A 12,232-nucleotide genomic window follows, 5' to 3' on the forward strand; every position below is an offset into this window, starting at 1 on the left:
TATATTCAATTTTATTTCACTTATGTCAAACAAATAGAATTATACATACCGCTTTAGCAACTTCAATTACTCGAGTGTTGTACTCCATTACGACATGTAGTTGCATATAAAAAGGCGGCATAGTTTACACATAAAAGATAAGTCATTACATTTGGCCTTCCAATCATATACTGTTCTAGTCTGCAACCGAGGAAGAGGTCTCAAAGACGTTCCAGCAATATCATCTGTAGCTACTCTCCCGTTTCATGTAGGTTACAAAAGGTTTCCTTATATTCTCAAGTCAAGACAAATAATCATGAATCAGTGCAGTAAATGTTTCATTAGACCACCCCAATTTTAGACATGTATAAAAGTGTGCTAATGGTAACCTAGGCGCTAACAATAAATCATGTGTGATAAAATATTTGTTTTGATAAACTTCTTTTTATTGTGTTTTGCGGCATAAAGAACAATATCAGGAATAATATACAGCAGTGCAGTGAACAAGGCATCAGTATCTGCAATCAGGAAAGCATCAACAGGCAAGTGCAAAAACCCTCCCGCCCCCTCCCTTCCCCCGTTCCCCCCCCCTGTGCACCCACCCTTCAAAACAGGCCCCCCAACCATTTCCCCCATATCTTGCGAAATTTTTTTGGGCAGCCCCGTGCAGCGTATAGCGACCGCTCCTGAGCCGCACACCAATCCACCCCTCTACTCCAGGTAGCCACTCTGGGCGGGTCTGGCTGTGACCACACTGCCGCTATGTCTCTCTTAGCCACCATAAGGGCAGTGGTGAGGAAGTACTTCTCATTACGGGACCCGTCCATCCCGTCCATGATGCCCAGCAGGGCCATTCTAGGCTCGTGGGGGACCTCCCAACCCAGGACCTCCGCTAGATCGGCCTCGATCGCTGCCCAGTAGTCCCCCAGACGAGGGCAAGACCACACCATGTGGAAAAAATCTGCTGGAACCTCCCCACAGCGAGTGCAAGAGGCGTCCGCGCGGAGGCCCGCACGATACAGGCGGTCCGGGGTCAAATAGGCAGTGTGGAGGTAATAAAGTTGGATAAGCCGCAGCCTAGCGGAGGTGGTAAGCGACCGAGGGCCCATAAGGGCGTCCCTCCAGTCCGCCTCATCCAGGGGTCCCACCCAAGCCTCCCATCGCTGCTTTAGCCCGCTCCAATCCACCGGTGTATTGTTAATTAGGGATTTATAAATGCGGGATATGCCCCCCCTCCCAAGATACCCCAACATCACCTGGGCCTCAGGCGGACTATGGGAAGGCAGTCTGGAATTTAGAGGGACGTGAGCCCGAACCGCGTGGCGCAATTGAAGGTAGCGGTAGAATTGAGAAGGCTGCAGCGAGAAGCGGGTCCGGAGCTCCTGGAAGGAACACATGCGGCTTCCACGCCATATATCGCCCAGACAGGAGATACCGAGAAGATCCCACTGCCGAAAGCCCGTTAGTCCCACCACCTCCCGCAGCCACGTCCCGTGCCAAAGCGGAGTGAGTTGCGTGGACGTCCCCGACCATCTGGTGTGTCGCAAGGCCGCGCGCCACGCGAGAAAGGGAGCCCGCACGACGCCGGGGAGCGACAGGGGGATCATTGTGCCATAGAGCATGTTTTGGATGGAGGAGAACCCGAGGCAGTTCACCTCGAGTCGATAAGCCGGGTCGCCCCAGCCCCCTGAGAACCAATCGTGGACCACCAGTAGTTGGGTGGCCAGATAGTAGAGGTAGAGGTTGGTCATGCTTAGGCCGCCGTCGTAGTAGGGGACCCTGCAGCGGTCCAAGGCCAGCCGAGGTCGACCACCGCCCCAAAGGAATTTGGTCACCATCTTATCCAAGTCCCGGAACCACGGGCGCGGAAAGGGGCATGGAGTGTTCTGCAGCATGTAAAGAAACTTGGGGAGGATCATCATCTTATATAAGGCGACTCTCCCTAGCGGATTCAAAGGGAGGGCCTGCCACCGGAGCATATCTGATCTGGCTTTGTTTACTACTGGAGCCACATTGAGTGCCCAGCAGAGTTCCGGGAGGAGGGTGACCCAGATCCCCAGGTACTTAAAGGAGAGTCTCCGGAGGGGAATATCTGATTGCCAGTCGAAACATTCCCGCGACGGGTGTAGCGGGACTAGAACAGATTTTTTGGGGTTCAGATGGAGACCCGACGCCTGGCCAAACCGATGAAGGATCCAGCGGACCCGGGGCCCCGAGGTCGCTGGGTCGGAAAGATAGAGGAGGACATCGTCCGCGTATAGGGCAATCTTATCGGGGGCCACAGCTGGCCATTCCCATCCGCGAAGAACGGGATCCGCGCGAATCAGCATTGCCAGGGGTTCCATGGCCAACGCAAAAAGGAGGGGCGAGAGCGGACAACCCTGGCGCGTCCCCCGACCTATGGGAAACGGGCGAGAGAGAGCCCCGTTGACCAACACCCGGGCCCGCGGGTGCGCGTACAGGACCGCTACCATGGCACGGAACCGGGGGCCGAAACCCATGCGTTCCAGGACGTCGGCCAAGTACGCCCATCCCACGGAGTCGAAGGCCTTTTCAAAGTCAACCAGGAGGAGGGCCAGATAGGGAGAAAGGCGGCCGCGGTGCGCCATCGCAAGATGCAGGCGCCGCAGGCAGTGTCTGGTCCCCCGCTCCGGCATAAAGCCGCATTGATCCGGGTGGACCAAGGAGGCAAGCGACGGGCGCAACCGCTGTGCCAGGACCGTAGCATAGATTTTGAGTTCGGTGTTGATAAGGGATATCGGCCGATAGTCGGAGCATGACCGCGAGGGAGGCTGAGTCTTGGGGAGGGCAACTATGGTTGCCGTGTCCGTCTCGGGCCGGAACGAGCCCGTTTCCACCACGGCTGCAAAAAGGTCCCGAAGCCTCGGGGCCAGCATCTCACGATAGTGAGCGTAGTACTCCTGGGGGAACCCGTCGGGTCCCGGGGTCTTCCCAGGCGCCAAGCGGCCAATGGCCTCCTCGATCTCCTGCAGCTCGATCGGCGAATCAAGGGTCTCGGAAACCTCGGGCTGCAACCGCGTAAGTGTCACCGCGGTCATCCCCAGCAATTCCTCAAGGGAGAGCGTGGATGGCCTGTGGCGGTATAGCTGGGAGTAATAGTCAGCGAACGCCTGGGCTATCGCCACCGAGGCTGTGTGAGTACCACCCGCTGGGTCCGCGATGGCCGGAATGATCCGTCCCGCCCGGGGATAGGTCGCCAGCCGGTGGAGAAGAGTGCCGTTTTTGTCTCCCCACCCGTAGACCCGGGCCACCGAGGAGCGCCATAGAATCTTCGCCGCCTCCAGGGAATGGAGGCGAATCTCTTCCCGCAGGAAGGCCAATCGACGAGATCGGGCGGCATCGTCCAATTCCCCCAGACCGCGCTCTAATTCCAAGGCTTGGGCTTCGCATTCCGCGTGCTTCTGGGATTGGGCCCGCCGTTGGCGCTGCAGATGCCCCTTAGCGGCGCCCCGGACAGTCGCCTTGCCGGCCTCCCACAAGACGGCAGGGGAGGTGACAGAGCCCTCGTTATGGGAGTAGTGGTCGGCGATGTCGCCCCCGACCGCCTTCCGGAAAGCCTTGTCGTGGAGGAACCAGGCGTTCAGACGCCACATCGGACGGGCAGAGAGGGGTGGGGGACCAAGAGCGAGGAGCACAGGCGAGTGGTCCGAAAGGCCCCTCGGAAGAATGCGTACATCTCGCACCCCCGCGCAGTCGGTGGATGGTACGAAGATGAGGTCGATCCGGGCATGGTAGTGATGGGCCACCGATGTGTGGGTGTATTGGCGTGCCTGCGGGTGCCAGATCCGCCAGACATCGCAGAGGCCCTGCGATTCAGCCCAGGATGAGAGCTGTTTTGCGCGGGCGACGCGGGACAGGGAGACCGGGCCCGTCGAGTCCAGGGGAGGCGAGTAGACGGCGTTGAAATCTCCACCGAGAATGAGGGAGCCCGCCGGAAGTGTCGGGAGGAGACCCGCCGCGTGGGAGAGGGCCGACTGCAAGAGGGATGGTGCCGCATAAAGGGACATCAGGGTAAGGGGTCGCCCCTCCAGATTGCCAGAAACCACCACTACCATACCTTGGGGGTCCAAATGCACCCGGGACAGGACAAAGGGGAAGGACTTGCGGAGCAAAATGGCCACCCCTCGGGATCCCCGTGCAAAACCTGAATGCCATACCCTGTCATAACCGTAGCGGCCAAGGAAGAGGCAGTTGTTACCCAACAGGTGAGTCTCCTGGAGGAGGAGTACATCGATCTCAGCGCGTTGCGCGTATTTGAGGACCGCCATACGTTTAAAACGGTCCAGAAGACCATTGACGTTCCAGGATAGTATGCGCATGGCGGCCCTAGGGACAGGCGGGTCAGCCATGGTCTAGGACAGGAGAGGGGGCCAGTAGGGGCGCGGCTGAGCAGGCCCCCAGAGAGGAAGGACAACGGGACATCGGGCAGGAGAGCAAACCAAACAGCACATGATGCCTTAGTACAACAATTAAGAGGGAGTCATCCCCCACCAACAAAGTCTTCCCAACGGGGAAGAAACAACCCCAAACCAACCCCAAACCCCCCCCCCCACCCTACACTTCGAAAACGGAAGCATCTGTCGCCCGAACCAAATGGAAGAACCACCAAGCTAAAACGCTTGGGCTTGAGCGCTAGTGGACCCCTGATACCGATAAATTCAAACCTGAGTTACCTGTCCCGGTCAAGAGCAACACTGATAACGGAGCATCCCATCCCCGTCCAGGCATCCCCAGCCCCCCCTCCCCCAAAAGAAGCAAAGAGAGTCAAATGTTGGGGCTGCGAGAGAGGTCCGAAGAGTCCACCAATTCGACCGGCTGAGTTGCAGGGCCCGTGGGCCGGGGCGGCACCGTCCGCCGTCCATCTGCCCCGGGACTGGCGTGTGCGGCCGAGGAGGCAGAGGAGGCCCTCGACCCTCAGCGTGACCTTCTCCCAGAGCGCGTGGTGATCACCTCCTCCGCTGTGCGCTCCCGGGGTAACGTGCGGTGCCGCCGACGGGTCTTCGATGTCCGGGGCCTTCCTCGTCCCCCCCGCATACCCATAGGCGAGCCGCGTCCAGAGCACTGCAGGGGGTGCTCCTCCGTCAACCAGGCCCAGGCCGCCCGCGGGGTATCGAAGAACAGAGTCTTGTGCTGAAAGACGACCCGGAGGCGGGCCGGGAACTGGAGCTGATACTGGAGTCCCAGAGAGCGCATCTTTTGTTTCACTTCCGTGTAGGAGCGGCGTTGCTCTTGGACTTCGCGGGTGTAGTCAGGAAATATCATGATTTTGTGGTTCTGGTAATGGAGGGCGCCCTGGCAGCGGGTGGAGGATGGCGTCCCGGTCGCGGAAGTTCAAAAGCTTGAGGATGAACGGCCGGGGAGGCGCGCCTGGGGGCCTGGGGGCCAGGGAGCGGTGGGCTCTCTCCACCACGAACGAGGGAGATAGGCTGTCCGCCGGCATCCAGGACCGGAACCATCGCTCCATGAAGTCGTCCGCTCGGCCCGATTCAACTCCCTCCGGAAATCCCACTAAGCGCAGGTTGTTGCGCCGGGCGCGATTTTCTGCATCCTCGACCCGGCGGTGTAGTTCCTTAGAATGGGTGGTCAACTCCCGAACCTGGTCCTGTAGGTGGCGGATGACGTCCTCGGCGGTGGAGATCCGGGACTCGGCCTCGGAAATGCGGGCGGTGGCATTCCGCAGATCCTGTCGGAGAAGAGCAACGTCCACTTTGACCTCTCCCACCATGCCCTCGAGGGAGGCGCGGGAGGAGTTGATGGCCTGCAGGATGGCAGCAAGGTCCGTGGCAGGGGCCGGGGCCGGCGCGGCCGTGGAGCCGGGCCCCTTGTCGGTAGTCGTAAATTTGTCCATCCTGGTTTGGGTGGCCCCGGACGCTGGCTTGTTGGCTTTGTCTTTGCCCATATCTGTGGCGGCCGTCCGTGAATCAGGGCAACGAGCGAACGTCACACCTGCAGAGCGTCAGGGGGTGCTCGAGCGGACAGGAGCCCAGCACGGGGGTGGCGGGGGGAACCCGCGGCCGGACAGGGCCCGACACGGCCAGCCCCAGCGGTCAGCCTCCGGCGGGGTCCCCAGCGGGGCAACGAGTCCGATCCCCCGCCTCAGTCGTGGCCGCGAGCCTCTCTCAGCGAAGCAAGGTCCAGCAGCGCAGCCCACAGTCCCCGGGCGGCGGGTCGTTCCTCAAGGGCACCGCCGCCGGGAATCGCCAGGGCCAGCCCTCCGGGGCATAGCCCACCTCTCCAGGGGGGACACCTCGCCCGAGCGGTCCCTCCGCCACCCCCAGGGGGGGCACGGTGTCGCCTGTCGACTTGCTTGATCCGGGGCCCCAAACGACGATGAGGGGGGGGGAGGGGGGGGGAAACAGCAGCGACACCCCCCGACCGCCGATGTGCGGCCCGAAGCAGTGAGGACCCCTCCACCCCCGGGACCGGAGGCCAGTCTCTGAGCCGCGGGGCCGGGGCAGCGCCGTAGCCAGGAGGAGAGGTTGTAGAGAGGGAGGGGGGGAGCGGGGGTACGGGTCTCCCCGGCCGCCGACGCACGGCCCGATGGGGGGGTCTCCCCTCCGCCCCCGACCCCCGCAGCCGCCCCGGTGAAGCGATCCTCCGCCGCCGCACTCACCGCCTATTCCTGCTCTCAGGCTCCGCTCGGGGGGGGTCCCAGCACAGCTTGCCAGGGGGCCTCGGGCTGCAGCTGCGAGGCAGGACAGCACCCAGCCGGTGTCTTCAGCATCCGCGGCAGCCGCGCGGCCGCCGCGTCCTCGTCTCAGGCCGGATCAGGCCTGCGCCCCTCGTGGGCGCCGCGGGCTGGATTTGCTGCCTGGCCGGATCGTGGTTCCGCAGTCGTCCGCGTCCGACGCAGGCCGTGCTGCACGTCGTCCAGGCAGGCCCCCGGTGGTCACAGCGTCTCAAGAGCCGGCGTGGGGCAGCAGGGCAGCCTTACACACCCCAGCGCCCAGGTCGTGGCCGGCCAGGGCAGTCCAGGAGGGGATTAGGCGGATTTGCGGGGACCGGCGTCGGGAGCCTCACGGGAAGGCGTCCATGACAGGCAGGCGCCACCTAGCGCTCTCTCAAAATATTTGTTATTTAGAATAAAGACATATTCTAATTTGCATGATCATTGCATGAGCAATATTTCTCCTGAAAATAAGAAATATGCATTAGGGTATTGATCGAGGGTAGTCCTAAGCAAACCAAAATGAATGAACACGAGTCTTTCAAAATCATCAAACTCAAGCTTTGTTGTAGTTTGAATTCAGTGAGTCAATCCCTGAACCTGCTTCCCTAGTTCTGATTTACAGACAAATATTTTATGAAAGTTACATACACTCTTGAAATGGCACATTTAGGGTCTGGATATCTTGAATTAGTTCAGATTTCATTATATATAAATTGTATATTAAAATCTTATGTACCTCAACCTTAAAAAAAATTGACTAGCTGAATCTCTCAAATTTCTTTAACTCCACTAAAGATTTAACCGGTCCCATGAACAATAATAAAGATTCAGCCCTTGATTGTTTTGGGTGTTGATAGCGGTTGTCAAAAATATGCTGCCAACTGAGTCATGTCGGTAGAGAAGGCAAAGACGTTGAATATTTGTTCGCTAACACACTAGATTTTTTGAGTGATTAGACAAATTACCAAGAGTGCATTGTGTTCAGTCATTTACTACCATTCCAATTGCTTGCTAAAGATGGCATAATAAGGTATATCATTTGCAGATTGACTATATGTGTTTAGATGGTTTATGAATGAAACTTAACCTGAGTTTATGCAGAGGTGGTACAGAAAGATAGAGACAGTTCTGAAAAGGCATAGACATTCATAGGCAATACATGGTAAATATTGACTTATTTTCCATATTTTTCAATACAAGAGGGATAGTCACCAATACACAACTACGAGGTATGTTTCAGAAAAAAGGAGATGGTGTCATTATTATGGCAAGTGCTTAGAGGACGCTGCAGAAGCCAAATATACTCTCTAAAAAGTATTGTGCGCCTATTCTGTGTTGTATAACATAATGTTTGGTATTATGTCAGTCCAGGAGGAATTTCTTCAGAAATAATTTATTGCAAATATATACAAGAATAATAACAAGATACTCTAACAATTTTAAATTCACAAATGAATGAGTCAGTAGATTTGTGTTGATATTATTCTTTAGGCACTTTCCCTTCGTAGACCCTCTAAAGTTTCACGAATGAATACATAAGTATTAGTCAATTGTGATAGGGCTCTGAGAAGGGTTTTACAAGTCTTATTGTATTTGTGTGGAGTTTTGCATTTATTTAGGTCATGTCCTAGTGTCTCTTATATGTTTGTGTATATATATATGTATGCTTTCGTAGTACATGTCTGTACTCATGTCAAGTCTCTTTATATGTATTATTTGCAGCCATGACGAAGTTGAACACTGCTTGAACGAAACGCGCTGGCTGGAATGTTTTTACTGATTGGATTTTACAATTGTGAATAAAACTGGAACTTTACAAATGGACTGAAGGACTCTTTCATTAGCTTGCTTCCGGGTGCACCATTCCACTCTCCTGTGTTGTCAAGACTTTGTCTGCTCCTGCAGTAATACCATATATCGGCTGGTATTGGAAGAGGAGTGCACTGTATTCTACTACTTTGAACTTTATGTGAGGTGCAGTTGAGTGGTCTGCCGTTGTCTTCTGATTCTTCTTGTAAGTTTGAAATGTGTTAGAAATGTTTGATTCACCACTAAAGCCAGTTCTGCGCATGCATACTTATCATACACTCCCAAAAATCCATTGCCACAAAACAAGAAACCCAAATGTTGCACCACGGGAAATGTAGACATTGACATACACAGTGTAGTTACGGAATTACATGAGCTTGTAAACATTGCAACAATACTGAGATAGTGACTCACATATTTTTTTCTCCTTACATCATTTGCTACATAGATACACCACTGGGAGGAGAGCAAAGTGCAGAGGACCAGGAGGGAAGCCCGGATCAGGCACAGATGGATAAAGGGCAGGAGAGGGGAGCATCAAGTGGGCTAAGTTGCCCCGAAGGACCAGACACAGCTGAACCACATCACAGGCCACAGCCAGTGTGACACCAGTCTTACTGCAGTCAGCAGCATCAAGACGCTCTCCTGCCACCAGGATGCGGCTGGTGTGACCTACCCAGCAGCACATATGGTGTATGCAAGCCAGTCTGCAAAGTCAGCCCCCTGCTGAAGCACTCAGTCAGGTGTTGGTTGGAGGCCTGGAACAGGCGATGTTAAAAATACAGCGTCTGTAACAAAATCAACAGAGGCACATTAATGTAGAGCTGACACAGGGATTCAGGGACTTCACTGAAAAAAATACTGATAACCAGTGCTGACTGGAAGCCAAATGTGATACCCTCACAGATACCATTGCTGATCGATGCAAAGAATTGGCAGAAGAAAGGGTGCAGCACAGATGCATGGAGCACAGCAGGGGCTACAAAATGGGCGCTTTGACCAGGGCCATTGGGAGGCTTGCACATGCAATTACCCAACACACAAAGCGCAACCTGGGGCTCCAGGTGGAGATGGGCCACTATAGTGGAGATGTAGCCCGGTGCCTGCAACAAATTACTGCAGCAGTGGAAACACTGCAAACCAACATGTTTGGCAGTAGTGATGCTGCGGAGAGTGCAGACAGTGAGGTATCAACTATGAAAACACCTCTAATGCATAGGAGCAGCAGCCAGCAGGCTAGGATTCAAGCAGCAGCTCTAGCCAGGCTGGACGGAGAGAAGAAAGTGAATTGTGTAGGGTAACTGCACAATTATTGAGCCACATATCAGTTTAAAATTGTGGTGATGTAACCACAATAGGCCTGGGCTAAATTTCCGTTCCGCTCGCGGAAATTGTGATAATTTGACATTTTCACGTTCCGCGGAGAGCGCGAAAATGTAAAAATTTCCGCATTCCGCAGCTTAGCGATAATTTGTTTCATGCTCGCGCTGTAAAATAATACATTCTCGCGCGCGCGCGATCGCCTTACCTGAATCCCCGCATTCGCCGACAAGTTTTCCCGATCCGGTCGCGTTCTCCACGAGATGTTGGCTTGTTGGTAGCCATTTGCGCTGTCTTGCGACAGTTCGCGCCCGCAGTAATGTCATTGGTCGCGCGATCACGTCTTTCTTCTCGCGATCATACACCGCGAGAAGAGTGAAAACAAGATGGCCGCGCCCGCGAGCAACCGCATGGGTAAGTTGGCGAGCCGTGACCACGCAGAAAATACCGCGAACGGGCGGGAAAAAAACTTCCGCATCTTCGCGATATTTCCGCGTGTTTGCGGAGATTTTTAACATTTTCGCAATAATTTGCGAAAGTCACTTTCGCAAATTCCGCCCACCCCTAAACCACAATGAAGTTACTCATTTGTTCCACATATGTTTAGTGATGGACAGGTTGTCCTGATTTTGTTTGTGCAAGCTTGCACAATAAAGCACCAATTCAAAGCCACAATGTGTCCTGTCTTATGTAGAGGATAGTGTGTAATTACTTTGGACGTACCTTCAAAAATAATTGTTAGCTATCTGGTCCATGTGCCTTCCTCCCCACTCTGCTGCAGAGCTAACATCCTGTTGCTGTGGGAAGGTGGTGCTGAGTCCTCATCCTCCGATTCAGAGTCAGAGACATCCATGGGCAATCCACCCCTGTAGTCCATGTTATGAAGCATGGCACATGTTGCCACTATTTTGCAGACAGTCTCAGGTGTATACTCCAGGGCTGTGCCACTCTTCTGGAGGCACCTGAAGTGCGATTGTAGGATGCCAAATGTGTGCTAGATCATGGTCCTGCTGCGCCTATGTGCCCTGTTGTACCACCTTTCATGTGCGTTATGGGGAGACAGGTTCGGTGAGAGGATCCATTGTTGCAGGGCATATGCACTGTCATCTGGTGAAAGATATATGATGGTGAGACAACATGCAGACTGACGTAAAGGTGCAAATACAGTTCTCTGGGGACGTGAAAGATCTGTACTTAGTAGGTGTCCTTCATCAAAGTCAGCCCTTTCTAATTTCTGGTATATGCCACTGTGTCTGAAAATGTATGAGTCATGGATGCTTCCAGGATATTTGGCAACCAGATCTGTGATGAGATTTTTTGCATCACAGACAACTTGGATGTTGAGGGAATGTGTGCTTTTCCTATCACGGAATATGTATTCTATGTGGGATGGGGGACATATGGGCACACGGTCCCATCTATGCACCCTTTAATCTCTGTAAACCTTGCTATTCTGTAAAATTGTTGTTTTGTTTCTTCGAGTTCCTCATCATCCCTGGGCAGGTAGATGTGTTGATGGATTTCGTGTCGCATGGCATCTAGAAAATTGTGAAAGAAATGCGAAAGCGCACTATGCGACACACCTCTGGCCACTGCAATGACATCCTGGTAGCTACCAGTGGCCAATAGGTGGAGGGAGCGCAACACCTGCACATGTATGGGGATTGCATTGCTGCGCAGGATTCTGCTTTCCAGTTGTGACTTCAAGGTGTCTATGAGGTCTAGGTTGATGCATTCTGGGTCTGTTTGTATAGGATGGACCTGATTACCACCTGGTTCTGGTTAGTGCTAAATTGCATTCTCAAATGGGCCTAATTGCGTATTTGCGCTATATGCTACTGCTCTGTACATTGTAATTAGCGACTCGCAAATTGCGAATCACGATTTTGGGAACGCAAAAACCGGTCTCATTGTTTGTGAGTCGGTATACATGCTCATTGCAATTTTGTATTTTGCGAGAGCTGTTCGTACATTGCGTACAGCCACTTTTGTATGTGCTAACTGTTTTGCATCCGATTTTGCGCACACAAAATGGTCGCACATCTGGGCCCATATGCTTTACAGGCGTTCAATCTAAATCTATTGCAGATGTAATAAGAAGGGTATTGTATCTGGTTAGGTACGTAGGCATGTTGGTTTTATGACTAGGGCTTAAAAAGGCCGAAATGGGCCTTAACTCTTCGCAATATTACTGTGGGGTTACTGTGGGTTCCTCATGCGGCGTTTGGACAAAGTATCGAGTTCGAAATATCTCAGTTCAAAAATACTGGGAAAAAATATTGTTATGCAAAATCTGCCTTGTTTGATTCTTGTGCTACTCATGTGAATTGCACTGCATTGGTTTAAAGCAGCAAAATGGGAAGAAGTAGCCTGCACTCCCGGCTACTCAGTTATGACCACAGTGGGGTCGCGCAGTGGGCGTGCAGCTGGCGC

The sequence above is a fragment of the Triturus cristatus genome, chromosome 2_2 (assembly GCF_964204655.1).
Source record: "Triturus cristatus chromosome 2_2, aTriCri1.1, whole genome shotgun sequence".
Classification (NCBI taxonomy): Eukaryota; Metazoa; Chordata; class Amphibia; order Caudata; family Salamandridae; genus Triturus; species Triturus cristatus.